Raw genomic sequence first — 23,014 nt, 5'->3', positions numbered from 1 at the left:
GAGGCCCATTGGACTTGCAAACTTTATATGCCCCAATATAGGGGAATGCCAGGGCCAAAAGAATGGGAATGGGTGGGTAGGGAAGTGGGAGGCGCTATGGGGGACTTTTGGGATAGCATTGGAAATGTAACTGAGGAAAATATGTAATAAAAATATTTAAAAAATCCAGATTTTAATAGTGACAAATAAAAGTCCAATCTGTAAAAATAATTAAATAAATACAGATGAATGCTGAATCCACTTTGCTTAGAAAGTTTGAACAATTAAAGCTACGACCTGCATATATGTGTGGGCAATTTAGACAGAGAGTATCAGGAGGGCATCGGAGCAGGAATTTACAAGCACGTGCATGAATTGGTGGTATAGCTGACAGACAAGTGTAAGAGCATCCATGTGACGTTTAGAAGCTTCCCTTTTGTAGAATCAGAGTGAAACACAGAAGATGAAGGAGCATCTTCTCCTAAAAAGGAAATATGAACCTGTTTCCTTCTGTAGAAAACTTACAGTTTTCTCTAATTACATCAAATAATGTCTGTATCCATCCCATAATCAGCCACCAAACCCAGACACTATTGCATATGCCAGAAAGATTTTGCTGAAGGGACCATGTTATTGCTGTCTCGAATGAGGCTATGCCAGTGCCTGGCAAATACAGAAGTGGATGCTCACAGTAGTCTATAAGATGGAACACAGGGTCCCCAATGGAGAGCTAGAGATTGTTTTTCTTAGTTTTCATTAAAATAAAAAATTGTGACAAATGTAGTTTACTATACACATTGCTTTAAGCTTGTCTTTTAAATCCATAATCATAAAAACAGATCTTGGAATCATTATATCCCAAAAATAATTACTCTGAACTTAGTAGAGAGAATAAAATCGTTTAGGTTTAAAGATATCCTGTACATAAACATAAAATCAAACACATATATCACTTTGCTTCCAAATCAACTTGAATAAAGACATACCAACTTTTGGATAGAGAAATTTACAAAGAAGGATTTGGTCTAATTTTTTTTAAAGATTTATTTAATGTAATTTTGGAAAATATGTAATAAAAAATATTAAAAATTAAAATAAATAAATAAATAACACACAAAAAAAGATTTATTTATTTTACGTTTGTTAGCTACACTGTCTCTTTTCAGACACACCAGAAGAGGGCATCAGATCCATTACAGATGTTTGTGAGCCCCCATGTCATTGCTGGGAATTGAACTTAGGACCTCAAGGAAAACAGACAGTGCTCTTAACTGTTGAGCCATCCCTCTAGACCTGTTCTAATTTTTTTATATATATATGTAACATTTCCTGGGGTATTTCTATCTGTACTAGTATACCGAATGTATTGTTGAGGGTTCCCTAAGAAACAACCAGGAGGAGATTAGGTTCCAAAATAGACAAGCACAGTCTCAGTATGGGTCTGAAGGCCTGAGACACAAGAAGTCTGACAGCATAAATTCCAGTCTGGAAACCAACAAGTTCAGGCTCACCCAGCCTTTGCGAGTTTCTGAAGCCAAAGAAAACCAATGTTAGGACATTTGGATACATCACATGATCAAACAGCAAGAGTCCCCCCTTCCTCAGTTCTACACAGAGCAGATGGGAATGAAATTAAGGTTAACCACTATGGAAAGCAATATGGAGTTTCCTCTAGAAAATAAAAGTAGTCCTATTCAGGCAGACACTCTACTTCAAGATACGTCCTGAAGGACTAGAGGTCACATGCCACAGGGAGACTAGTACAGCCACATTTATTTCAGCATTAGTCACAGTAGCAAAATGACAGAATGAACACATTCCTGAAAACAGAGGAGTAAAGAAAATGTATTTTATATACACAGTGAAATCTTATTAAGCTAACAAGATCAGTAAAATTATGCCATTTATAAGAAAAGTAGATATAACTGGAGAGTGCTGTGTTAGGGAAAGCAAGACCCAGAGGAAAAATAAGTTTTTCTCTCAGTTCTAGATACTACACTAGATACATAAAACCAATATATGTATATATGACAGGAAATAGAAGCAAAATTATCTAGAAGAGAGGGGACTGATGGGACAGGGGTTGGGAGACTGAGGAAACCTGCAAATGAAGAAGGGCATATGGTCAAAGTGTATCATATGTTTGCATAAAAGTGCCAGAATGAAGCTATTTGCAATGGATGTACACATTTTAAAAAGAAGACTGGGAAATGCCCTCAATTCAATACTTCCATGACTAGAAAAGACACTTATAGTAAGAAACAGCATCTATATTTCTCAATCTTTCAATTTAAATGTTGCTCTCATCCAGAGTACTCTCACAAACACACCTAGAGTATTTGTGTGCCTGCCTCGGCACTCCGTGGAGCAATAGATTTGAGTCACAAAAGGGACCTGGGTGGGAAAGGGGACAGGGAGGGTCTTGCGTGCGTCCGACCAGCAAGAACGACGCTGCAACAGGATCCTTCTGCACACGTTTATTGGGAGAGCTTGATTGTAGAGGCGAAAAGACCCTGAGCCTAGCCCTGGTGCTGCTTTATATAGGCCTAGGAGAGGCGTGTCTCACACCCGGATTGTGTTTTGCTTGGTTGATGCTTACTACCTCATTTGCATTCCTACATCTGATTGGTTACTTTCTCTCTCATCTGATTGGTCAATTTCTCTCTCTTCTGATTGGTCAATTTCTCTCTCTTCTGATTGGTCAATTTATCTCTCTTCTGATTGGTCAATTTTGGTCAATTCTCAAATCCTCATCTTGGCAAAAAACTTTCCTGCCTATGTATGCATGGTGGCCAGCAGAAGCCTGTGCCACTCTGCAACGGCACATGTGGCTTCCCACAGGAGGGGAAGAGGGAAATATGACAGGTATTGGATGGATGGAGCAGGACTGAAGCCCTGAGGGTCAACAGAAAGAATGGAAACAAGTAACCTCAGGAGATAAGAGGTGGGGGGGGGGGGAACCTCCAGAATGTACCAGAGTCCTAGGAGGTGGGAGACTCTCAGGACTCAAAGTGAGAGACATTAGATGAAATGTACTACAGTGGGGAGAGGAAAATTGTAAAGCCCACCTCCATCAGAAAGACAGGGTATCAAGTGAGAGATGAGGTTGCCACCCCATAGTCAAAATCTCTGACCCATAATTGTTCCTGTCTGAAAGAACTTCAGGGACAAAAATGGAAAAGAGCCTGAGGAAAAAGAAGACCATCAACAGACCCAAATTGGGATCCAGCTCAAGGGGAGGCCCCAAGGCCTGACACTATTACTGAGGCTATGGTATGCTCACAAACAAGGGGTCTATCATGACTGCCCTCCAAAAGGCCCTACAAGCAGCTGAGTTCAATGCAGATATCTATACCTATTCAATTGACAGAAGCTGCTGACCCCTGTGGATGAATTAGGGAAAAGCTGAAAGAAGCAGAGGAGGAGGGTGACCCTGTAGGAGGACTAGCAGTCTCAGCTAACCTGGACCCTGAGATCTCTTGGACATTAGACCACCAACCAGGCAGCATACACCAGCTGATATGAGGCCTCCAGCACATTTACAGCAGAGAGCTGCCTGGTCTGGCCTCAGTGAGAGATGCACCTAACAACCCTCAAGAGACTGGAAGCCCAGGGAGTGGGGAGGTTGGTGGGGTTGGGGTTGGCTGGAGATGAAAAGGGGGAGGAAATATGGGATGTGGAACAGTCAGAGAGTGGACTAGGAGGGGTTAAAATCTGGACTGTAAAAAAAGATTTTTTTTTTAAAAAGTAATTATCAAATTTATTTGGTCAAACATTGTATAACACAATTCAGATTTTTACTGGTAAACTTTATTATCTTAAACTATTCCATTAATTCTATTTAATTGATTTGGGAAAATATTAAATGTACCAATGTTGAGGAAATTCAATGAATAAAATCCAAAATGCACGACTAGAATTATAAACAGACACCAAGCCAGTCTATGATAAACCTGAGAAAGTCTAAAACTGTTTTGAACAATCTGGAAAGCGTGATTCACTGCTGCAAGTTTCTCGGTTCTTCTAAATTCATTTGTACATACATAATGTAATCTCCACACACTTACAATCTATATATGTATGAATACAATTGCCATTGCACATGTGCATGCACACACGTGCCCATGCGCTGGTGAGCACTCGCGTGCAAGTGCGCGCGCGCGCGCGCACACACACACACACACACTAAACTGAAGTGCATATCACTTTAGCTAAGTTGGAGCTATTGTCCTCAAGCTCCTTTTTGCAGGTGGTTCAAGGTTAGAGTTTCTCAAGTGAAATATTCTGAATGTCAACCTGGAGTAGCAGACATTTTCATGGGACCTTCAGAACTCTAGAACAAGGACGTGATATCAACACTGTTAATGGGTTGTGTTTCAATATGGGAACAGATCATCTCACCTCCACTATCCCAACCACTATTGAATGACGTCATCTGAAGTTTCTGACAGGCACAGTATGATGGCAAAGGGAGCATACCAAGCCTGAAGCTCACTCATCGTGACAGAAAAGATGGAGACAGTGTACGATGCAGGCTAAGGCTTGTCTGGGTGTCATTTGTCCTAGAAGTTCTTTTGTTTTCTGTGATCCCAGTGCATGACAGCTTCTGCCACGTCTCCTCCTGTGACTTACCTGGGACAAGGATTAACATTAGACACAAAGAAAAGCCTCCTAAAACCCACCATAGCAATTTCACAGCTGCAGAATGTCTGATTATTATTGTAATGAAGTCCTCACTTTCTGATGTTCATAATCACAGACTGCAACTTGATACAAGATGCCAGGCATCACCATAACAACAAATAAAGCCTGTCCTCATATGATGCGCTTCAAAGAAAACTAATCACATATTCCTGGCCAAAAGAAAAAAATAGTCTAACTTTGTAAAGCCAAAGTAACCCTCAAACAAACATACATTAAAATATTCATGAATTAATTGGCCCATGTTACCAAAATGTCAAGGTCATGCAACACAAGAATCTTAAAAAGTTTTTCAAGTTAGAGGAGAATTAAAAACACTACAGCAGAAAGCAATTCAGGCTCCTTGATTAGATCCTAAGGAAAGAACAAAAATAGACATAAATGCCATTAATGGAACTCCTGGCAAGACTAAGCAGGGCATGAGGATCAGGCAAGAGCACTGGGTGTTACATTTCATCATCCACGGCACTGCACCAAAAACTGCTTCTTTGTCCCTAGGTGATACCAAAAAAAGTATAGATAAAAGCACATACTTATGCTGAATTTCTGTGCATTCAAATGACATAGAACACAGGTGTATGTACAGAGGACAGTATGTATGCAGAAAAAAATTTTAAATATGACATAAAAAGACAAGGAAAGAGACTGCAAGTGAGGATGCAAATTGGAAGGAAGTTGGTAAGTGATGTAAGAAATCATGGAATGGATATTGTTTTCATTTGTTTTTTCCAAATGATTTTTCTGTAACTTTGAAATTATATGAAATAATTTTTCCACCAAAAATTGCAACCTGGTGTTTCCAAGACTTTTGGCTAAGTACATTATAAACTTCTGAGGATGGATCATGTAGACATATATACAGATGTTATAGGAAAGTAACTTTCTCTGAACAGTTAAACCGTGTTTATCACAATCATGTGCATTCTTGAAAGTTATTTCATGGAGAACTTTCATAGCTACTCTAAAACCAAGCATTCAGGCTTAAAACTGAGTACCTCATTTATATAGATTTTAAACCTAATACCTTAAATTGGTAAGAGAACAATCTCTATGTTACAAAAGCAAATTATGAAATGAAAACATCATGATACAAGAATGTTAAATTCTAATTTACAACATACAAGAGTTATACGTTTTCATATTCAGAATGACACTTCTATAATAATTTAAAAGGCATCAGTAGATATTATGTGTTCAATTATCTGAATGACTTTGAAATATAAGGTGAAGTATTGAAACTGCTGATTAAATATTGCATCATTCAGACAGGAGTTTTTGATAGTTATAGAATATAACTGTAGCAGTATTCTTTAAGGAAAACCCACAATATTCATTGCCAGCATTTTATTCAGGGCAAATATTGGGATTGTTTATAATAAATACAAAGAATGATCAGAAATTACTCCTATGCTGTATATTTATATTATTCTTATCATACCAGCTTCACAATACATTTAATATTTATTGTATTATTATGACTGGTACCTTGAATGAGAAATATCTCCCAGAAATGCATATGTTTAAATGGGTCCAAGCTAGTGAGGTTGTTTGGAAAGTTATAGAATCTTTAGAAAGTGGAGGCTACCTGGAGGGAGGTGCAGACACTCCTGCCTTATAGCCTGGATCCACTTCCCATCTACTCTGCTTCCTGAGTGTGGATGCAATATGATGATTCATCACCCTGGCTCCATGACTTCCCTGTCCATGACTGTTTCCCTGCAATGATGGAATGACCTCTTTGAACCAAATAAATTAACCAGCACATATCCTTAATTGTGTCTTGCCAGATAGTTCCTTATAGCAACAATAAAAGCAACTAATATAATGGCTTTTGGTAGAATTCTAAAATAGTTGTTAAAATTATACACACACACACACACACACACACACACACACATGCATGCATGCACGCACAAGCATGTGTGTTTTGTTAGGGCCAGTAAAATGGGTCACTGGGTAATGATGCCTCTCAGCAAGTCAAAGAACAGAGAGGAGGAATCTGACATGGGCCAGAATTGCATGCCCAGGAGAAACATCAATTAACAAGGGACTTTATAGCTGGGGAATAAATTAAAATCGCCCTAGATCTGCCCAATCTAGTCATTTGGTTTATAAATAAAATATCTGGCTTGCATCTTTTATACAGGCTTATTAGAACAGGCAGTGACACTATTAGGAGGTGTGGCCTTGTTAAAGTAAGTGTGGTCACCTAACTCTTGAGAGACTTGAAGCTGCAGGGAGGAGGGAGGCCTGTTGGGATGTGGAGGCATGTAGGAGGGTGGGAAAATCCTCTTGGGGAGGAGGAATGGGATGAGGGCAGAACAGGAGAGGGATAATGACTGGACTCTAGACAGCAACAACCAAAAAAGATTAAAGATAATAAAATACAAAAGTAGGTGTGATCTTGTTGGATAAAGTGTGTCACTGTGTAGATGGGCTTTGAGGTCCTATGCTCAGGCTGCACCCAGTGCAGAAGTGACCTTCCTCTTATCTACCCATGAGACAGTCTCTCTTAGTTGCCTTCAGATCAAGATGCAGAAGTCTCAGCTCCTTCTCCAGCACCATGTCTGCCTGCATGCTGACGTTTTTCCTGCCAGAGGACTAAACCTCTGAAACCGTGAGTCAGCCCCCAGTGAAATGTTTGCCTCTATAAGGTTGCCTTGGTTCCATGATCTGTCCACTGATGATAGGAGTGTACAAGGAGGGATCCATAGCTCCAGATACCTGTGTAGCTGGCCTTGTCTGACAGCAATAGGAAGGGAGTCCCTTGATCCTGTGGAGGTTTGATGCCCCAGTGTAGGGGGATGCTGGAGCAGTGGAGTGAGAGAGGGAGGGCACACTTTTAGAGGCAAACAGGGGGGGGGGNGGAGAGGGGGGATATGGGATGGGGATTTGAGGAGGGTTAACTGGGAAGGGGGATATCATTTGAGATGTAAACAAAAGGAATGAGTAATAATTTTAAAAAGAGTTGCCTTCGTCATTGGTGTCTCTTCATAGCAATGAAAACTGTAACTAAGACAATATACTTGTAGATTGTATGCATGCAGCCTCAACCCAATCAGAAGGCTAGAGTGACTGGCTGTATCCTTCTGGACTACACTGAGTTAACCGTACTATCACCTTTCATTTCTATCTTCATCCAGAGGAATGTAAAGGTGGGTTAAATATTTCCAATTATCTACTGTGCTTCATCACCATTGGAAGCCCCACATGCTATAGATGTTACACATAAGAGAATTAGCAGCCTCTTCTATTACACATGCCTCAAACAGATAAGACGGTGTTAGGAAAGCATGTTTTTACTGCTCACAGGGAATTAAAGTTCAACTTTACACAGTCATTTTGAATAAAAGTAAAACATTCACATTTATTTGACACAATTAGACTGGAAAAGAAAAACCTGGAAATGCCTTTGGCATTTTTAATTCAATTAACAAAGCTTTTCTTGGAAATATATCCACAACACAGACTGTCTAAATCAAGCTAATTAGCCAACATCTGCAGTCCTCCACACTCTTGGGTATTTGTTTTGATAACAGTTAATATCTACTATTGACAGACAGTATGACTCTAGATAAAGGCCCTAACTGCCAAACATAAAGCCTGAGTTAGATTCTAAGGTCCCACATAATAGAAGAAATTCCTGCAAGTTGTCTGTGAACTCTACATGGGTGCCCCAATCTCTGTCTCTATCTCTCTCAGCCTCTCTCTCTCTGTCTCCTTTTCTCTCTGTGTCTCTCTGTCTCTCTGTGTCTCTGTGTCTCTCTGTCTCTCTGTGTCTCTCTGTCTCTCTGTGTCTCTGTCTCTGTCTCTCTGTCTCTCTGTCTCTCTCTCTCTCTCTTTCTCTCCCTCCCTCCCTCCTTCCTCTCTCTCTCTCTCTCTCAAACACACACAGAGGAAATACAAGTTTGAAATTAAGAAATAAAGACAAAATATCCTGAGCAAATTTACTGATTCCAGGAAAGGCTGGCAAATCAATGAACTAGAGGCCAGCCTGTTCTACACAGTCAGTTCCGGGTCAGCCCAGGATCCTTAGTGAGACCAGGTCTTACAAAGCAAACAAACAGGCAAGCAAACAAACAAAACAAAGCAAAGGAAAACAGGTTTTAACAACAACAACAACAAAAATGATAGGCACATAGATAATTTTATATTTAACAGGCAATACTACTGTCACAGTATTTCTAAGTATTGAATCATCTGTATCAAATCCACAACAGAAATATTCTGAAATTCAAAGTGACTCCTTCTGAATCAGTCTTGTTTAAGAAAAACTGTGGTGTGTGTGTGTGTGTGTGTGTGTGTGTGTGTGTGTGTATGTGTGTGTGTGTGTGGTGTATGTGTGGGGGTATGTGGTATGGTTTGTGATGTGGTATGATGTGTGATGTGTGTGTGGTGTGTTTGTGTGTGTGTGTGTGTGGTATGTGTGGTATATGTGATGTGGTGTGTGATGTGTATGTGTGTGTGTTGAAGTTAGCTTCTAAAACCTATTATTAGGTCATGAAATGAATAAAAGGCTTCCTTTAGATTCTCTTTATTTAACTATTTCAGATGTGCTCTTTCTATTTATCCCTTAGTACGCCCTAAGGGAGCTTGAGTTAGTGTGTGATACTAGGACAAAGGTAAACATTGACTGGCTCCTCATTTCCATGGAGAAGCAGCTGTGTGTTCCATGTGTTGGTTAATAGAATGTGTGAGCATTTTTGTGTTTGCTAGCATTACCTGTGCTGTTTTTTTTTTATATTTTAGATATTTTATTATTCCTTAATTTTTGACACTTTCATGTACATTTGCACCAAATTTTCACAATTTTCATCCCCATTACCCTCTTCAATGTTCCAGCTCTGCTGTTGCAACCTTTCATCTTTCCCCTCCTATTATGCATTGATGTAGTATGTTATTTTCTTTTTTTTTTAATTAGGTATTTTCCTCATTTACATTTCCAATGCTATCCCAAAAGTCCCCCATACCCTCCCCCCTCACTCCCCTACCCACCAACTCCCACTTTTTGGCCCTGGTGTTCCCCTGTACTGGGGCATATAAAGTTTGCAAGTCCAATGGGCCTCTCTTTCCAGTAACTTAAAGGGCCAGCAAATATCTTCAAGAAAATAACCTATGCTGTTAAAATGACTTTGGTTAAGGGTTTGAGAGAGTAAAAAACAAAAAAACTTTCCTATGGACTACAATTATAATGGCTCTCCATATCTGTCAAGTTTAAATCAAAAATTTCAGTAGGTTTTTCAATGCTCTGAAAGCAAAGTAACCAAGGAAAATTGGCTTCATTCCTTTTTGTATACAATTTCACTTTTATTATAACTGATAAAAGTTTAATATTCAAGGTAGTCAAGATGTATCCTAGTGTTATGATGACAGAAGTTTATTATAAACCCAAAAAAATTGTTAAGAGGAGACCTAGTATGGTAGAGACTACCTATGATGCCAGCATTTAAAAGGCTGGACTGGAAGAATAATTTTTGACTCCAATCTGAGACTCACAATGAGGCTGTGTCTTTTTTAAAAAAGTTAAAGGTTAGCAGGTTAGATCTCTTCTTCATTTATCTTATATTGCCTTGCAGTCAGACAGACACAGAGACACATTCACATAGAGAAATAGACACTTCAATGTAAAGTTCAAAGATAGATAGATAGATAGATAGATAGATGATTGATGATAAATAGCCTAAATTTAGAAAACAATATAATATATAAATTATACAATTTAAAAATTAAATCATGAAGGTAAATAAATATTTGATGTGTCAGACAAAAATATAACACAGAGAATATGAAGAATAGACATAAAGACTTGGGACTATATTGTTTTGATTTGTGAAGCATTTTATGCTACTTATTTTTATAAATATACTTGGTTTTAATAGACAGTCTAAATGTTTGGAATCTATGGGCATAACCATACTCTTTTAATATTACATTAACTATAACTATGTTGAGTAAATATCATCATTGGAAAAAACAATGTTTTACAGATATAAAATTTTCTGTGTAGACAATACAGAATACCAGAAAACCACACAAAATATACATTTATATAATAAAAATCTGTAGTCCTGAGTGCAGCAAGATAGCTTAGCAGGTAATAAGTTTTGCCATGACACAAATCCTGATGAACTTCACATTACACCATGGCCCACATGACCCCCAAGTAATACACATACATATACATACACAGAAACACACACACATATGTACACTCATATACACACACATACACACACACATGAACACACACACAAACATATATATATATATATATATGTCACATATATATTTATGTATATATATATATATATATATGAATACAAACATACACACATGCTGTAAAGTACCACTATGCTAGTCTATTTAATGAAATCATGTATTACATATAACACATAAAAAACAAAAATATAAATAATACACAGTCTGATATTTTTTTACAAACAAATACTTTCATGCTGTAGAGTGAAAAGTCACCATACTTTCAACTCTAAAAGGAGAACTACCATATCTAAGGTAAAAAGAATGGCCTAATAAAATCTAACTGTGCAAGCTGTACGCACTCATCAGCCCATTCAACAATTACCCTTATTTTTCGTTCAATTTAAGAATTGTTTTCAGAAAAATTCCAGAACTTCTGCCTCATTATTGACCAAAGGGAAATTGCAGGCTTATGTTTTGTTTTGCTTTGTTTTGTGTTATGCTCTGCCCCTCCTATACTCTAGCATTCTCTCAGCTGGCAGTTTACAAGTTGTAACTATATAAATTCATATCTCCAAGTCAAACTTCCCTCTTGATTTCTATATTTCACTTTCCACCTATCTGAAAAGTGTGTAAATTTGTAATCTATTTTTAAGGGTTCTTTTTATTTTAAAGTGTGTGTGTGTGTGTGTGTGTGTGTGTGTGTGTGTGTGTGCATGTTCGTACAGATGCCTGCAGACACCAAAAGAGGAGGTTAAATCCCCTGGAACTGAAACTGCAAGCAGGTTTTTGTAGACTAAAATGGGTGCTGGGAACAAAACGTGGGCCTACTGTAATAGCACACTCTCAACCACTGAGACATTTTTCCAACTTCAGAACTGCTTTCTTAACTAGTCACTGACATCTCAAATACCCAAAATATCTAATCAATGCTGGTTAAACAAAAACCACCTAGTTGCACACAGATTCATGGAACCTTCCACCCTGCTCTGTCCCCACCACATAGTTAATATCCAATATCTTGTAAACATAGCAGCAAAATGGCTTTGGATCCTTTTCTCTATCTTTCTTCTGTGGCAAAGTCACTATTTCCCACATGAATTAAATGATTCACTTGGTGGGGATTTTTGTCCTTGTTTTTAAGCCACTTCCAACTGTTTGAATTGAGAAACACTAACTGTTACATCAGAGGCCACTACCAGAATCCCTTCTAATATAGAGTGAAATGTTTCATTTCCTCACTAGAGTCACCAGTGTTCACAAGTATGTGTCAGTTAGACACCATGACTTTATCAGCTTATTTTTGTTTTGCTGAGCTGATGATAATGTAAAAGTTCTCTGCAGGGTTAAGTCTTGTCCTTTCTTTCATTAATATCATCTGGGGCTTAGATGGATAAAGCTCAACTGTATAAGTCTTGCTTAGATGAACAAGGTCTGGAATTCAATCCTGAGCACTGAGAACAAATGTATCCTGACTCTAACTATTTCCTATTTACAGAGATTTGTAAAGTTTGTCAGCCTTTCAGTACAGGAAAGTTACTATGTCTACATTAATCTTAGAAACTTCAAACACAAACTACTTTCTATGATACAATTTTCCTTTTGATTTTTAAAAAAATTCTGGTGTCTTTATGTGTTTTGCCTTCATGTATGTCTGTGCACCACATGTATGTCTGGTGCCTGAGGAAGCCATGGTATCATGTTCCCTGGGACTGGAATTACAGGTAATTGTGAGCTACCATGCTCACATAAATGTGTGTGTGTGTGTGTGTGTGTGTGTGTGTGTGTGTGTGTGTGTTTGTGTGTGTGTGTATGTGTAATCTGCAGGGTTAAGTCTGTCCTTTCCTTCATTAATATCATCTGGGGCTTAGATGGATAAAGCTCAACTGTATAAGTCTTGCTTAGATGAACAAGGTCTGGAATTCAATCCTGATAAAAATCAAGAAAGGAGAAGCATGGAAAATAGAAAAGGGAAATTACTTTCATCTTCCTAGTCCTCAGAATACTAAATGCACTACATTTGCTTGATGAATGAATATTTAGATAACATCATAAAAATCAACTACATTTTGCAGTCATCTGCATGTGCAGTACCCATTGTGCTGAGACGGTCACAGTTCTACATTTAAACTAAGTGCTGTTAATAAAAGTGCCTGCTTAAAAAGAAAATCAGTTCACTTTACAAATGAAACTAAGGTTAGTACCAATTACCAGTTGTCAAGGCAACAGTTGAATACACAAAGGTGGGCATTTTGCTCCTTTAGCTTATTCAGTTAGCTACCTACATGGGGCATAGGATATGAAGTTAAGCATCTATAAAATTACAATGTTGGGGTCAGGCCTTTCCACGCTACTATTAACATTATCTTGCAACACTATTAATTAGCCTTGATTGTGTCCTTGTCTAGATTTGAAAGCACATAATTATAGGGTATTTATAATCTACAACTTCCCTGTATTGCTAGTTAGAAAAATATTCTTTCTAATATTGAGAGATTATATTTTTTAAAAAACTCATTTTGTTCAATGTTAAAAAGATGGTTCAGGCAGCCATTTGCCTTTTACAAATTCACATATAAAACTTTAAAAACCCAAATTAACGTCACATAGGAAACCTTTAAAATATGTTCTAATGTAATTGTATTGTATTCTGATTTTTTTGAACTTTAAAAACACACATAAGAACACATGTCTGTAAGCTACTTTTATGCAACTGTTTTTGCATTTCTTAAATGTTAATTTGTAAATGGTAGATTTATATCTCTGGTGTAAGAAGAAATAATTTTCTCCTACCTGAATATACTATGTAAATTGCCTGTGTAAATCAGACTGTCTAAAAATCTTTAGTAACTGTATTATGCTTTATTATTTATCTGTATTAATTGATCATAAACATTTTTTCATATTTCTTTACCGCTTATTTGTGAAGAATGTTAAAAGAATCAGCACAACACTGGTGAGAATATTTATGGAAAGGATATTAGAAACTAGACTGGTAGATCTTATAGCACAGACCAGAGAAACATCTATCCTAACAGGAAACACAGTAAGAAGATAAACAAACCTCCTTTGCCCTAGACAGACCTATGGGAACAGATTACAAATTTTATAGGCAGAATCTGGCAGTCTGTTAAGAAAATTCTACTTGCTATGCAAATGTGTACAAAAAGTCTCAACTTTAGACTTTTCTAACACCAGATTGTAGATACATGCTTACTTATGGCATAAAGGAAAACTTGAAGCTAGAGGTGTTTAATGAGAAAATATTATACATTAAGGTGAAGTTTTATCAACATCTCTGGCGTTAACTTGTCCTTCAGTAGATGATGGTAACTCCCCTTTTCAGCAAAATTAAATTTATAACTCAATGCTCATTCTTAATATTTTTAACATGTGATACACAGTACTAGTCTTTGTTCAAAAGTAGAAAGTAGACCAACTTGGTAGGAGAAGCATCTCCAAGCTAAATAAAGGTCTGTGGAGATCAGCAAAATCCCAAATCTGTCACTCTTGAAAACTTGAGCTGTTTGAACATATTGCATTGTCTCTTGAGCAGACTATATGTTAAGGTTTGTGGTTTGATAATAGCAAAAAATACAAATGTCAGGATATGCTAACAAAAGAAGTACAGAAAAATAGAAGGAAGTTCATAGGAAATGTCTCCCATTTCTCAGTCCTAAACTTCAAGGATATTTTCTCTACCTCCCTTGAAACTCAGTCACAAAACATTTTTGCTTTCACGTGAACTGAACCTGACAGCCACCTTTCTGCCCAACTTACCTAGATTATTCTACTTCTGGAATTCCTGGGACAACCCACTCCTATTTGGCCAGGTCTTCACTTCTGATATACTCCTTTTCTCCCTGAAACTAAACTAATATAGTATGTAGATGACATTCTCCTTGGAAATATGTCCCTACAAATTAGACAAACTGACACCTCTGCTCTTCAAACTTTCCTGCCCAGCCAGAGCTAGAGTCTCACTTTCTAAGGTCCAATTGTCACATTCTTGAAACTAACAATTACTCTAACCCACAAAGCCATTATTTTGGATTGAAAACACCTAATCTAGTATCTCCCAGTCCAAAGAGGAGATTTTATCATTCCTACAAATATCTGGCTTCTTACACTCCTAGATCTCCTCCTTTTTCATTCTTGCCTATCCCCTATATGAAGCATCCTTTGGCCCCTCACATGAACTTCTTCTCACAACCATTACCTAGCTCTTTCAGAAGCTCCAACAGGCCCTCCATCAGGCCCTGGCCTTATGTCTTTAAGCCCTAACCCATCCCTTTTCCCTTTATCTTACAGAAAACGATGGATATGCTCTCAGGATTCTAGGCCACCAACTAGGATCCTCCTTTGCACTGGAGGCATACCTGTTAAAGAAATTAGACCTGATCATCTAGGAAAGAGCACCTTGTGCGGGAGTGTTAGCAGCTACAGAGCTCCTCAGTTGCCAACATAAAAACTAAATTTTGCATCATCTAACACTATCTTCTTCTCCCAAAATATGTCCTACCTGTTAACATATAAAGGCTTACAAATTCTACCTCCCTCCAGGATTCCTTAACTCCAGATGGACCTAGTAGAAGACTCTACACTTTCTTTCTTTTTTTTTTTTTATTTTTAATATTTTTATTACATATTTTCCTCAATTACATTTCCAATGCTATCCCAAAAGTCCCCCATAGCGCCCCCCACTTCCCTACCCACCCATTCCCATTCTTTTGGCCCTGGCATTCCCCTATATTGGGGCATATAAAGTTTGCAAGTCCAATGGGCCTCTCTTTCCATTGATGGCCGACTAGGCCATCTTTCGATACATATGCAGCTAGAGACAAGAGCTCCGGGGTTCTGGTTAGTACATCATGTTGTTCCAACAATAGGGTTGCAGATCCTCCAGAAAGTCAAATAACCCCATTAAAAAATGGGGCTCAGAACTGAACAAAGAATTCTCACCTGAGGAATACCGAATGGCAGAGAAACACCTGAAAAAATGTTCAACATCCTTAATCATCAGGGAAATGCAAATCAAAACAACCCTGAGATTCCACCTCACACCAGTCAGAATGGCTAAGATCAAANATTCAGGTGACAGCAGATGCTGGCGAGGATGTGGAGAAAGAGGAACACTCCTCCATTGTTGGTGGGATTGCAAGCTTGTACAACCACTCTGGAAATCAGTCTGGTGGTTCCTCAGAAAATTGGACATAGTACTACCGGAGGATGCAGCAATACCTCTCCTGGGCATATATCCAGAAGATGTCCCAACCAGTAAAAAGGACACATGCTCCACTATGTTCATAGCAGCCCTATTTATAATAGCCAGAAGCTGGAAAGAACCCAGATGTCCCTCAACAGAGGAATGGATACACTTTCTTTCTCATGATGCCTACCAGTCAATACATCAAATCTTCTTCCCTGAGCAAAGCAGACCACTTCCCATCTCATTCTTGCATTAAAACCTTAGAGGAACTACTGCTTCATCCCTCACAAATACAGGAGGGCACATTATTTGGTACACAGATGGAGGCTCCTTAGGACATGAGGGAGTGTTAGACTGATGTTTTGTGTACTGTCTAAAGATTATCCTTGTATTACTCAAATGCTGATTTCTATAATAGCAGAGAGTTTGATACAGCCCAGCCTTTGGTACTATTATTTTCATGAAGCATCATTTGTCTCAGTGTTTTGTAAACACACTTCCCCAGTACTTTCTGATTGGTCAATAAATAGCTTATCATCCAATTAGCTGGGCAGAGGTAATAGGAAAGCTGGGCTTCCCATCAGGGATCCCAAAGAGTGAGCAGTAGGAGATGGAACTTGAGAAGAGAAAATAGAGAGACCACGTGGAGAAACTAGGAGGAGTCACCATTAGGCATAATAATAGAGAAGCCATGAGGACAGACATGGACCAGACTCAGCCAGAACAAAACCAGATTAGCAAGTAATGGCCATTTGTCTGGTATCAACAGCCTTAAAGGATTAGAATAGCTCAGAATATGCCTAGCCTAGACTTACAGCTTATTAATAGGTTTTGTGTCAAATTATTTGTGAGCTAAGAAAAACAGATAAGATTTCCATGCTTAAATTATAATCTACAAGGGATTCCAAAAAGCCTGCTATGCCATAATATCAAATACTGAGATGATTAAGGCATAGACCAGATGACATTTTGTCTCTACAACTTACATCCCCAATGTAAATCACTGACATGACAAATTCTGTCCTTTCTATGTTAGCTCTTTCATCCTAATATCTAAGACTTATCTTACTTTTTCAAAACCTACCTGAAGCCTACCCCTGAGGATTTGCATTTCTTAAGGACTATTATTGCTTCTTGTAAAATCTGCCAAACATCAGACCCCAACTCCAGATATCACAGCCCCTCTTTTTCCTACACTCCAGGCCAGAGGCTCTCTCCCCAGATACCCAGATGCCCAGAGTCAAACTGGATAATTATCTCCTGGTTTTTGTGAACACAACCAACAAAGGGCCCAGACAGTCTCTGACCTCCTCTGAAAGATCACTCCTCACTTTGGAATAGCTACCTACCTCCAGTCAGACAATGGTCTTGAATTCACCTCCTTTATTTTCCAAGCCCTCAATATTTCTTGGCATTTCCATATCCCATACCATCTCCAATCCACAGAAAGATTGAATGAAAAAACAGCTCCTTTAAAAACACTCTTGAGAGCCTCCCTCATTGGACTCACCCATCACACCTCAAGCCCTTTACTCCCCAGCCTCAAGATAATTAATTTCCCTTCCTACAAATCAACCCCAACAGGACCCTGATTCGATATGTTTCAGAGGATGAAAGGAACACCCCAACACCTGCAACCCCTGGGCCTTTGAAAGCCTCATACAGAAGTGGATATTACCCTTCCTAACCCATCTCCTTCTGATTTTCCTGCTTTACTAATAGCACCTTCCTTTATCAGTTTGTTCTCTACATTTTTCCAATGATTGATTTTTTTAAAAAATCTTTAATCAAAGTTACTGATACAAAACTATCAACCCCTAGTCACAGAGCCTGAGACTACTGAATGTGCCCTAATTGTAAGGATCAACAAGTGCCCCTAAAATGACTATGCCCCCAGAAAGTAGTCTAAGGAGTACCACACCCTCATCCCTCCCTCAACATCACCCCTTTCTAGTTCCTCATCTCTTATAATAAACAAAAAGGAGGAATGTTGGCAAACAGACATCTCCATTGCCTGCCCCAGGGACCTAGCTACAATAGGATACATCATCACTAGCTGCCAAGATGTGACACACTCCCACTGTCACCAAGAGTCCCATATCCTCCTCATGTGTGTGTCTGTATCCCTTTATAAAAAGCCAGTGCCTCCTCTCCTCATTCTTTTTTCCCTCCAACCCTTTCCGAGAAGCAACCACTGACAACCCCCTCCCCCAGTAAAGCTCCTACATGAGATCTGTAGCACGGTAGGACTTTGTGGCATCCATTGCATATATCATAACAGACGTGCCCTCAAGGATGTAATTAGAGGTAAGCCAAGTAATAAGACAACAAGGAAACATGCAACTGAATGGAGACCCTCACATGTTTGCAATTTCACCTACATTTTGTTGTCTTTTAAACTTAACTCCTTTTTTCTGCATGCTGTGCTATGTAGAAAGTTTACATGAAATACTATTTTTATAATGTGTAGGTAATTTATGTTATTTTGCTTTTGCCAGTTGTATTTGGTTCTACGCTAGTACTCTGGGCTATCTAGTCGCAAAAAAAAAAAAAAAAAAAAAAAAAAAAAAAAAAAAAAAAAAAAAACAACCCACAATATTCTGCTATATTCATAGATTGATGAATTGTCCTGTCATCATCAGAGAGGCTTTCTCCAGCAGTAAATGAGAGATGGTATAGAAATCCACAGCAGATATTATGCATAAAGCCTAAATTGGAGGTTGTCACTGGCTCCCTCCCTAGAGACCAGCTGACCTATGATAAAGAGGGGAGAGATTGTAGGAGTCAGAAGGGAAAGAGGACACCAAGAGAACATGGTTCACCGAATGCATTAACCATGGTTCACACAGGCTCACAGAGACCAAAGCTACAAACAGACAGCCTACATGAGTCTCCAGCAGGTTTTATGCATATGTTATGTCTGTTAGCATGGGGGTTTTGTGAGACTCCTAATAATAGGAACTATTTCTCTGACTCTTTTTGCCTGCACTTTGGGCAGTCTTCCTCCTATTGGGTTGCCTTGTCCAGTGTCAGTATGAGGGCTTGTCTTATTGTACCTTGTTATGGCTTGTTTGCCAGTCAATTTCATAGAGGCCTTCTCCTTTCTGAAGAGGAAACAGAAGAGGATCTCAGGGAGAGTAGAGGGAGGAGAGACTGTGGTCAGGTTGTATTGTGTTAAGAGAAGAATCTATTTTCAGAAAAAAATTTAAAGAAAGGTGAAGGTAAAATTAAATATAGCTAATGCAATTAATTTCAAGTCTGAAATATATTAAAATATTGTTTTAGTTATTGGATGCCATAATAAAGGGAAAGTAAGTTGGATAAAAATAGGCTCAATTAGAACAAGGGTGTATGCTACTTTGCTTTATAACTTAACTCAAATGAGTTTTTATGCATCCAGATAGTTTTTAATACTGGTCCATTGTCAAATTAAAATTGACTTAGGGTAAAGGAGAAGTGATGGTAAGAAGGCTTAGAATGTGATTCAGTACAGGACAGTTGCCAAATGGATTCAAGGATATGTTTTGGTCTCAGGTCTGCAAAGCAAGCATATCAACACAGCTAAATACTGTGGGATAGAGTGTGGGCTCACACAGTAGCATCTACTTCTTTTTTTTTTTCCAATTTTTTTCAATTTTTTATTAGGTATTTTCTCCATTTACATTTCAAATGCTATCCCAAAAGTCCCTTATACCCTCCACCTACCCTGCTCCCCTAAACACCCACTCTCTCTTCTTGGCCCTGGTGCTCCCCTGTACTAGGGCATATAACGTTTGCAAGACCAAGGGGCCTCTCTTCCCAGTGATGGCCGACTAGCATCTTCTTATAGCAGATTTTGCTAGCAATTTCTTGTTAGCCTTCTTTCTCTTTACAAACCAAACATTCTCCCTATAGTTTCCCAAACTCAATTCTATGTGTAGTTGATATCAGAAATGAATAAAAATGAGATATAATAGGTCCAAAATGCATACAAATAATTTTCTTAGGACATAATTTTCTTACTTATATAAATTCTTACTTAGGAAAAAAGATCATAAATGTGTGTGTTATTTCTTGCTTCACAAGATCAAGTATATGGCCTCATGCAAAGCTATATAACAACACAAAGGTAAATCAGCCAGTTGACCTCATGACTCACTGAAAACCAGACATGTTGAGAAAGAAAAATACATTTAATAAAATGTTGTAAGTTATTTGACTTTGCATGGGTTTTATCTGTTTAAACACAGAGTTGTTTCCATTCAGTATTTCTATACAAGACTAGAAATGAAACCAAATATCGAAGAAACTCCTACAGTCACCTGTCTACTTCCCTGAGAGGGTGGAAGTTATGGTTGCCTGATAGTCTGATAGGAAGAATTCTGAAACTGCTTCGTATGAAAACAATTCCCTCCCAATTAATTAAAGTTTTTTTTTCTAGTGGAATAAATGCAATTATTTTTATTATCTTTTAAAAGTGTAACTTAAATATAATTATAAATTCTCCTGGTTTTCTCATCTGCCCAACAGTTCCCATCCTTCCCTCACTCCCTCTCAAATTCATGACCTCTTTTTCTTTAATTATTACTGTCAGATGTATACATATATAGATGCATACATATATAAATGCAACCTGATGAATCTACTTAGTACTGCTGGTATGTATGTTTTCAGGATTGACCACATGCTATTGTATAGCCAAGTAGAGGGCTCATCCCTGGGAAAGATTAATTCTCCCTCTTTCAGCAGTCTTTAGTTGTCTGCAATTCTTTGACTAGGGATGGGATGCTTAAGACTACCTCTTTCCAAATTGGCATGTCAAGTATGTCCATGTTTGGTCTTATTTAGACAGTACATTATTGAGACATCATGAGTGGAGCTTGCATATCATTTCTAGGAAATGTAATCTCACCTTATACGTCTAAGTTTTCTGCTTTTTGCAATCTTTTCATTCTTCTTTCTCAATGTTCCCTGAGCCCTGAGTGCCGGATTGTATTGTAGATGTTTCTCTGTGTCTTAGGACTTGACTTTCTCCTATATTCTCATAGAAATTTCATTTTGCTGGAGAAACTTACCTTATTAGTGTAGTGAGATTAAGTTTAACAGGTTTAATTTCGACTTCCTTCACAGCAAAGAAAATACAAGGTTACAAGCCACCAAATGCAGGAGGTGTAAGAGAATTCACTGAAGAAACACAGGTAGCTGCAAAAGGCGGCCCTTGCTTGCCTTCTGCTCCCTCTTTACTCTGCATGGGATTTGCTGGTGATGACCAGGATTGTGTGATTTTGAACTTCCTTAATTAGAATTTGCCTTTTCAACTCCTCCAAAGAGTGCTTTCCCAGAGCCTGCCTATCAATGGCCTAGCAAAATCTCATGATTAGACTCTTGCAACCTGTGTAGAGATATCAGTCATTTGAGGAAACAAATTGGGCCAAAAATAAGCCTAATATCTAGAAAAGAGTACTTGAATATAAGTGACCCAAAAGTTTTCACATTGCATAAATTCACACATTTAAAAAAAAATTCAACATGACCAAGTGGTGGTGGCATATGTCTTTAATTCCAGTACTCAGGAGACAAAGGCAGGTGGATCTCCAGGTTCCCGTTCAGCTTGATCTACAGAGTGAGTTCCAGGATAGTCAAAAAAAAAAAAAGAAATTTTTTCTAAAAACAAAAAAAAAAAAAAAAAAAAGAGCTCAACAAAGGATAAAAAAATAAGCACAAAATAGAAAAGTGCCTTAAGTTAATATAAATCAGGAATCTTAAATATATTATCATACAAATATATATATTCAAACCTTTCAGCATACTGAATTGAAGCTAACATAGCCAACATGGTAGAATCTTGTTTCAGAAATAAAAAATAAATAAAGTAAAATTTTGGTTTCTTATGTTATTTATGTACTCATTCAAGTTCACTTAAATTAATGAATACAAAACTCTTAATATGTTTGGCATATGGTCACTAGAATTCTAAATACAGCAAGATTAAAGGCCCCTTTGCACATTTAGATGTCTATATTTTAATGAACTATTTTTGATGTTTGGAGGAACAGTAAATAAATCTATAATGAAAGTCCATGTGCCTGTAGATGTTCCAAGAAGAATAAGATAATCATGGTGTGTTTATATTTTTAAAAAATACATTTAAAGTTGATCAAATGAAGCTTTAAGAGTCAGCTGGAATGTTTTCATGCAGAGAAAGATAGTTGATTCATTACTCCCTTCAAATAAAGTAAATTTGAATTCAATGTGTACAGTGGAGTCTCTCATGTCTTAAAACTGTTGTTTTTGTTGGCTAATATTTTCTACACTGTTGGCTTTATCTTTACCACAATAATTCAGTATAACCAAAAGATCATCTCTCAAAATTAAATTGCTCTTTCATAACTGTACCCTTTCAACATAGCATATTATTTACATTGCCAGTGAAAAAAATTACACATGTAAAATTCCTTATAAATAATAGTTTGTTGCATAAATAGATGCCCGTGCATGCTATTTTAAGTAGGTAGGTCTGCAGTTTACAATGGATTAAATAAATTAAGCTGTTTGATTATACAAATGATGCTGAAGATCTTAGAGCAAATCAGCTGGTAGGTACACATCATGAAGAATTTGATAATGAGACTTAGAGATGGTTCATTACCTAGACAAAAATATGCAGCCAGGAAGTGTAGAATTTCACAGGCTAAAGTACAATGTATTGGTGAACAGTCCAATTGTCATTTTTTATAGCCAAACACTCCCTGAAGTGCCTGAAATTCTGAGGTGAAATTGGCAATGATAGAAAGAAGGTAAACTTGACCTCCTATTACTCATGTGTCTTACATAGAAAGTTCATGGCTTGAGAACAGAAGCTTCATCAGGAAGTCATAGACAAGTTTAAGATCTTGCTCTTGATTTATAACAACACACCCCTTTTGTTCTCATCCCCAAACACAATTG

This window comes from Mus caroli, chromosome 8 (genome assembly GCF_900094665.2).
Source record: "Mus caroli chromosome 8, CAROLI_EIJ_v1.1, whole genome shotgun sequence".
In the NCBI taxonomy this organism is placed as follows: Eukaryota; Metazoa; Chordata; class Mammalia; order Rodentia; family Muridae; genus Mus; species Mus caroli.
This window is presented reverse-complemented; position numbering follows the sequence as displayed.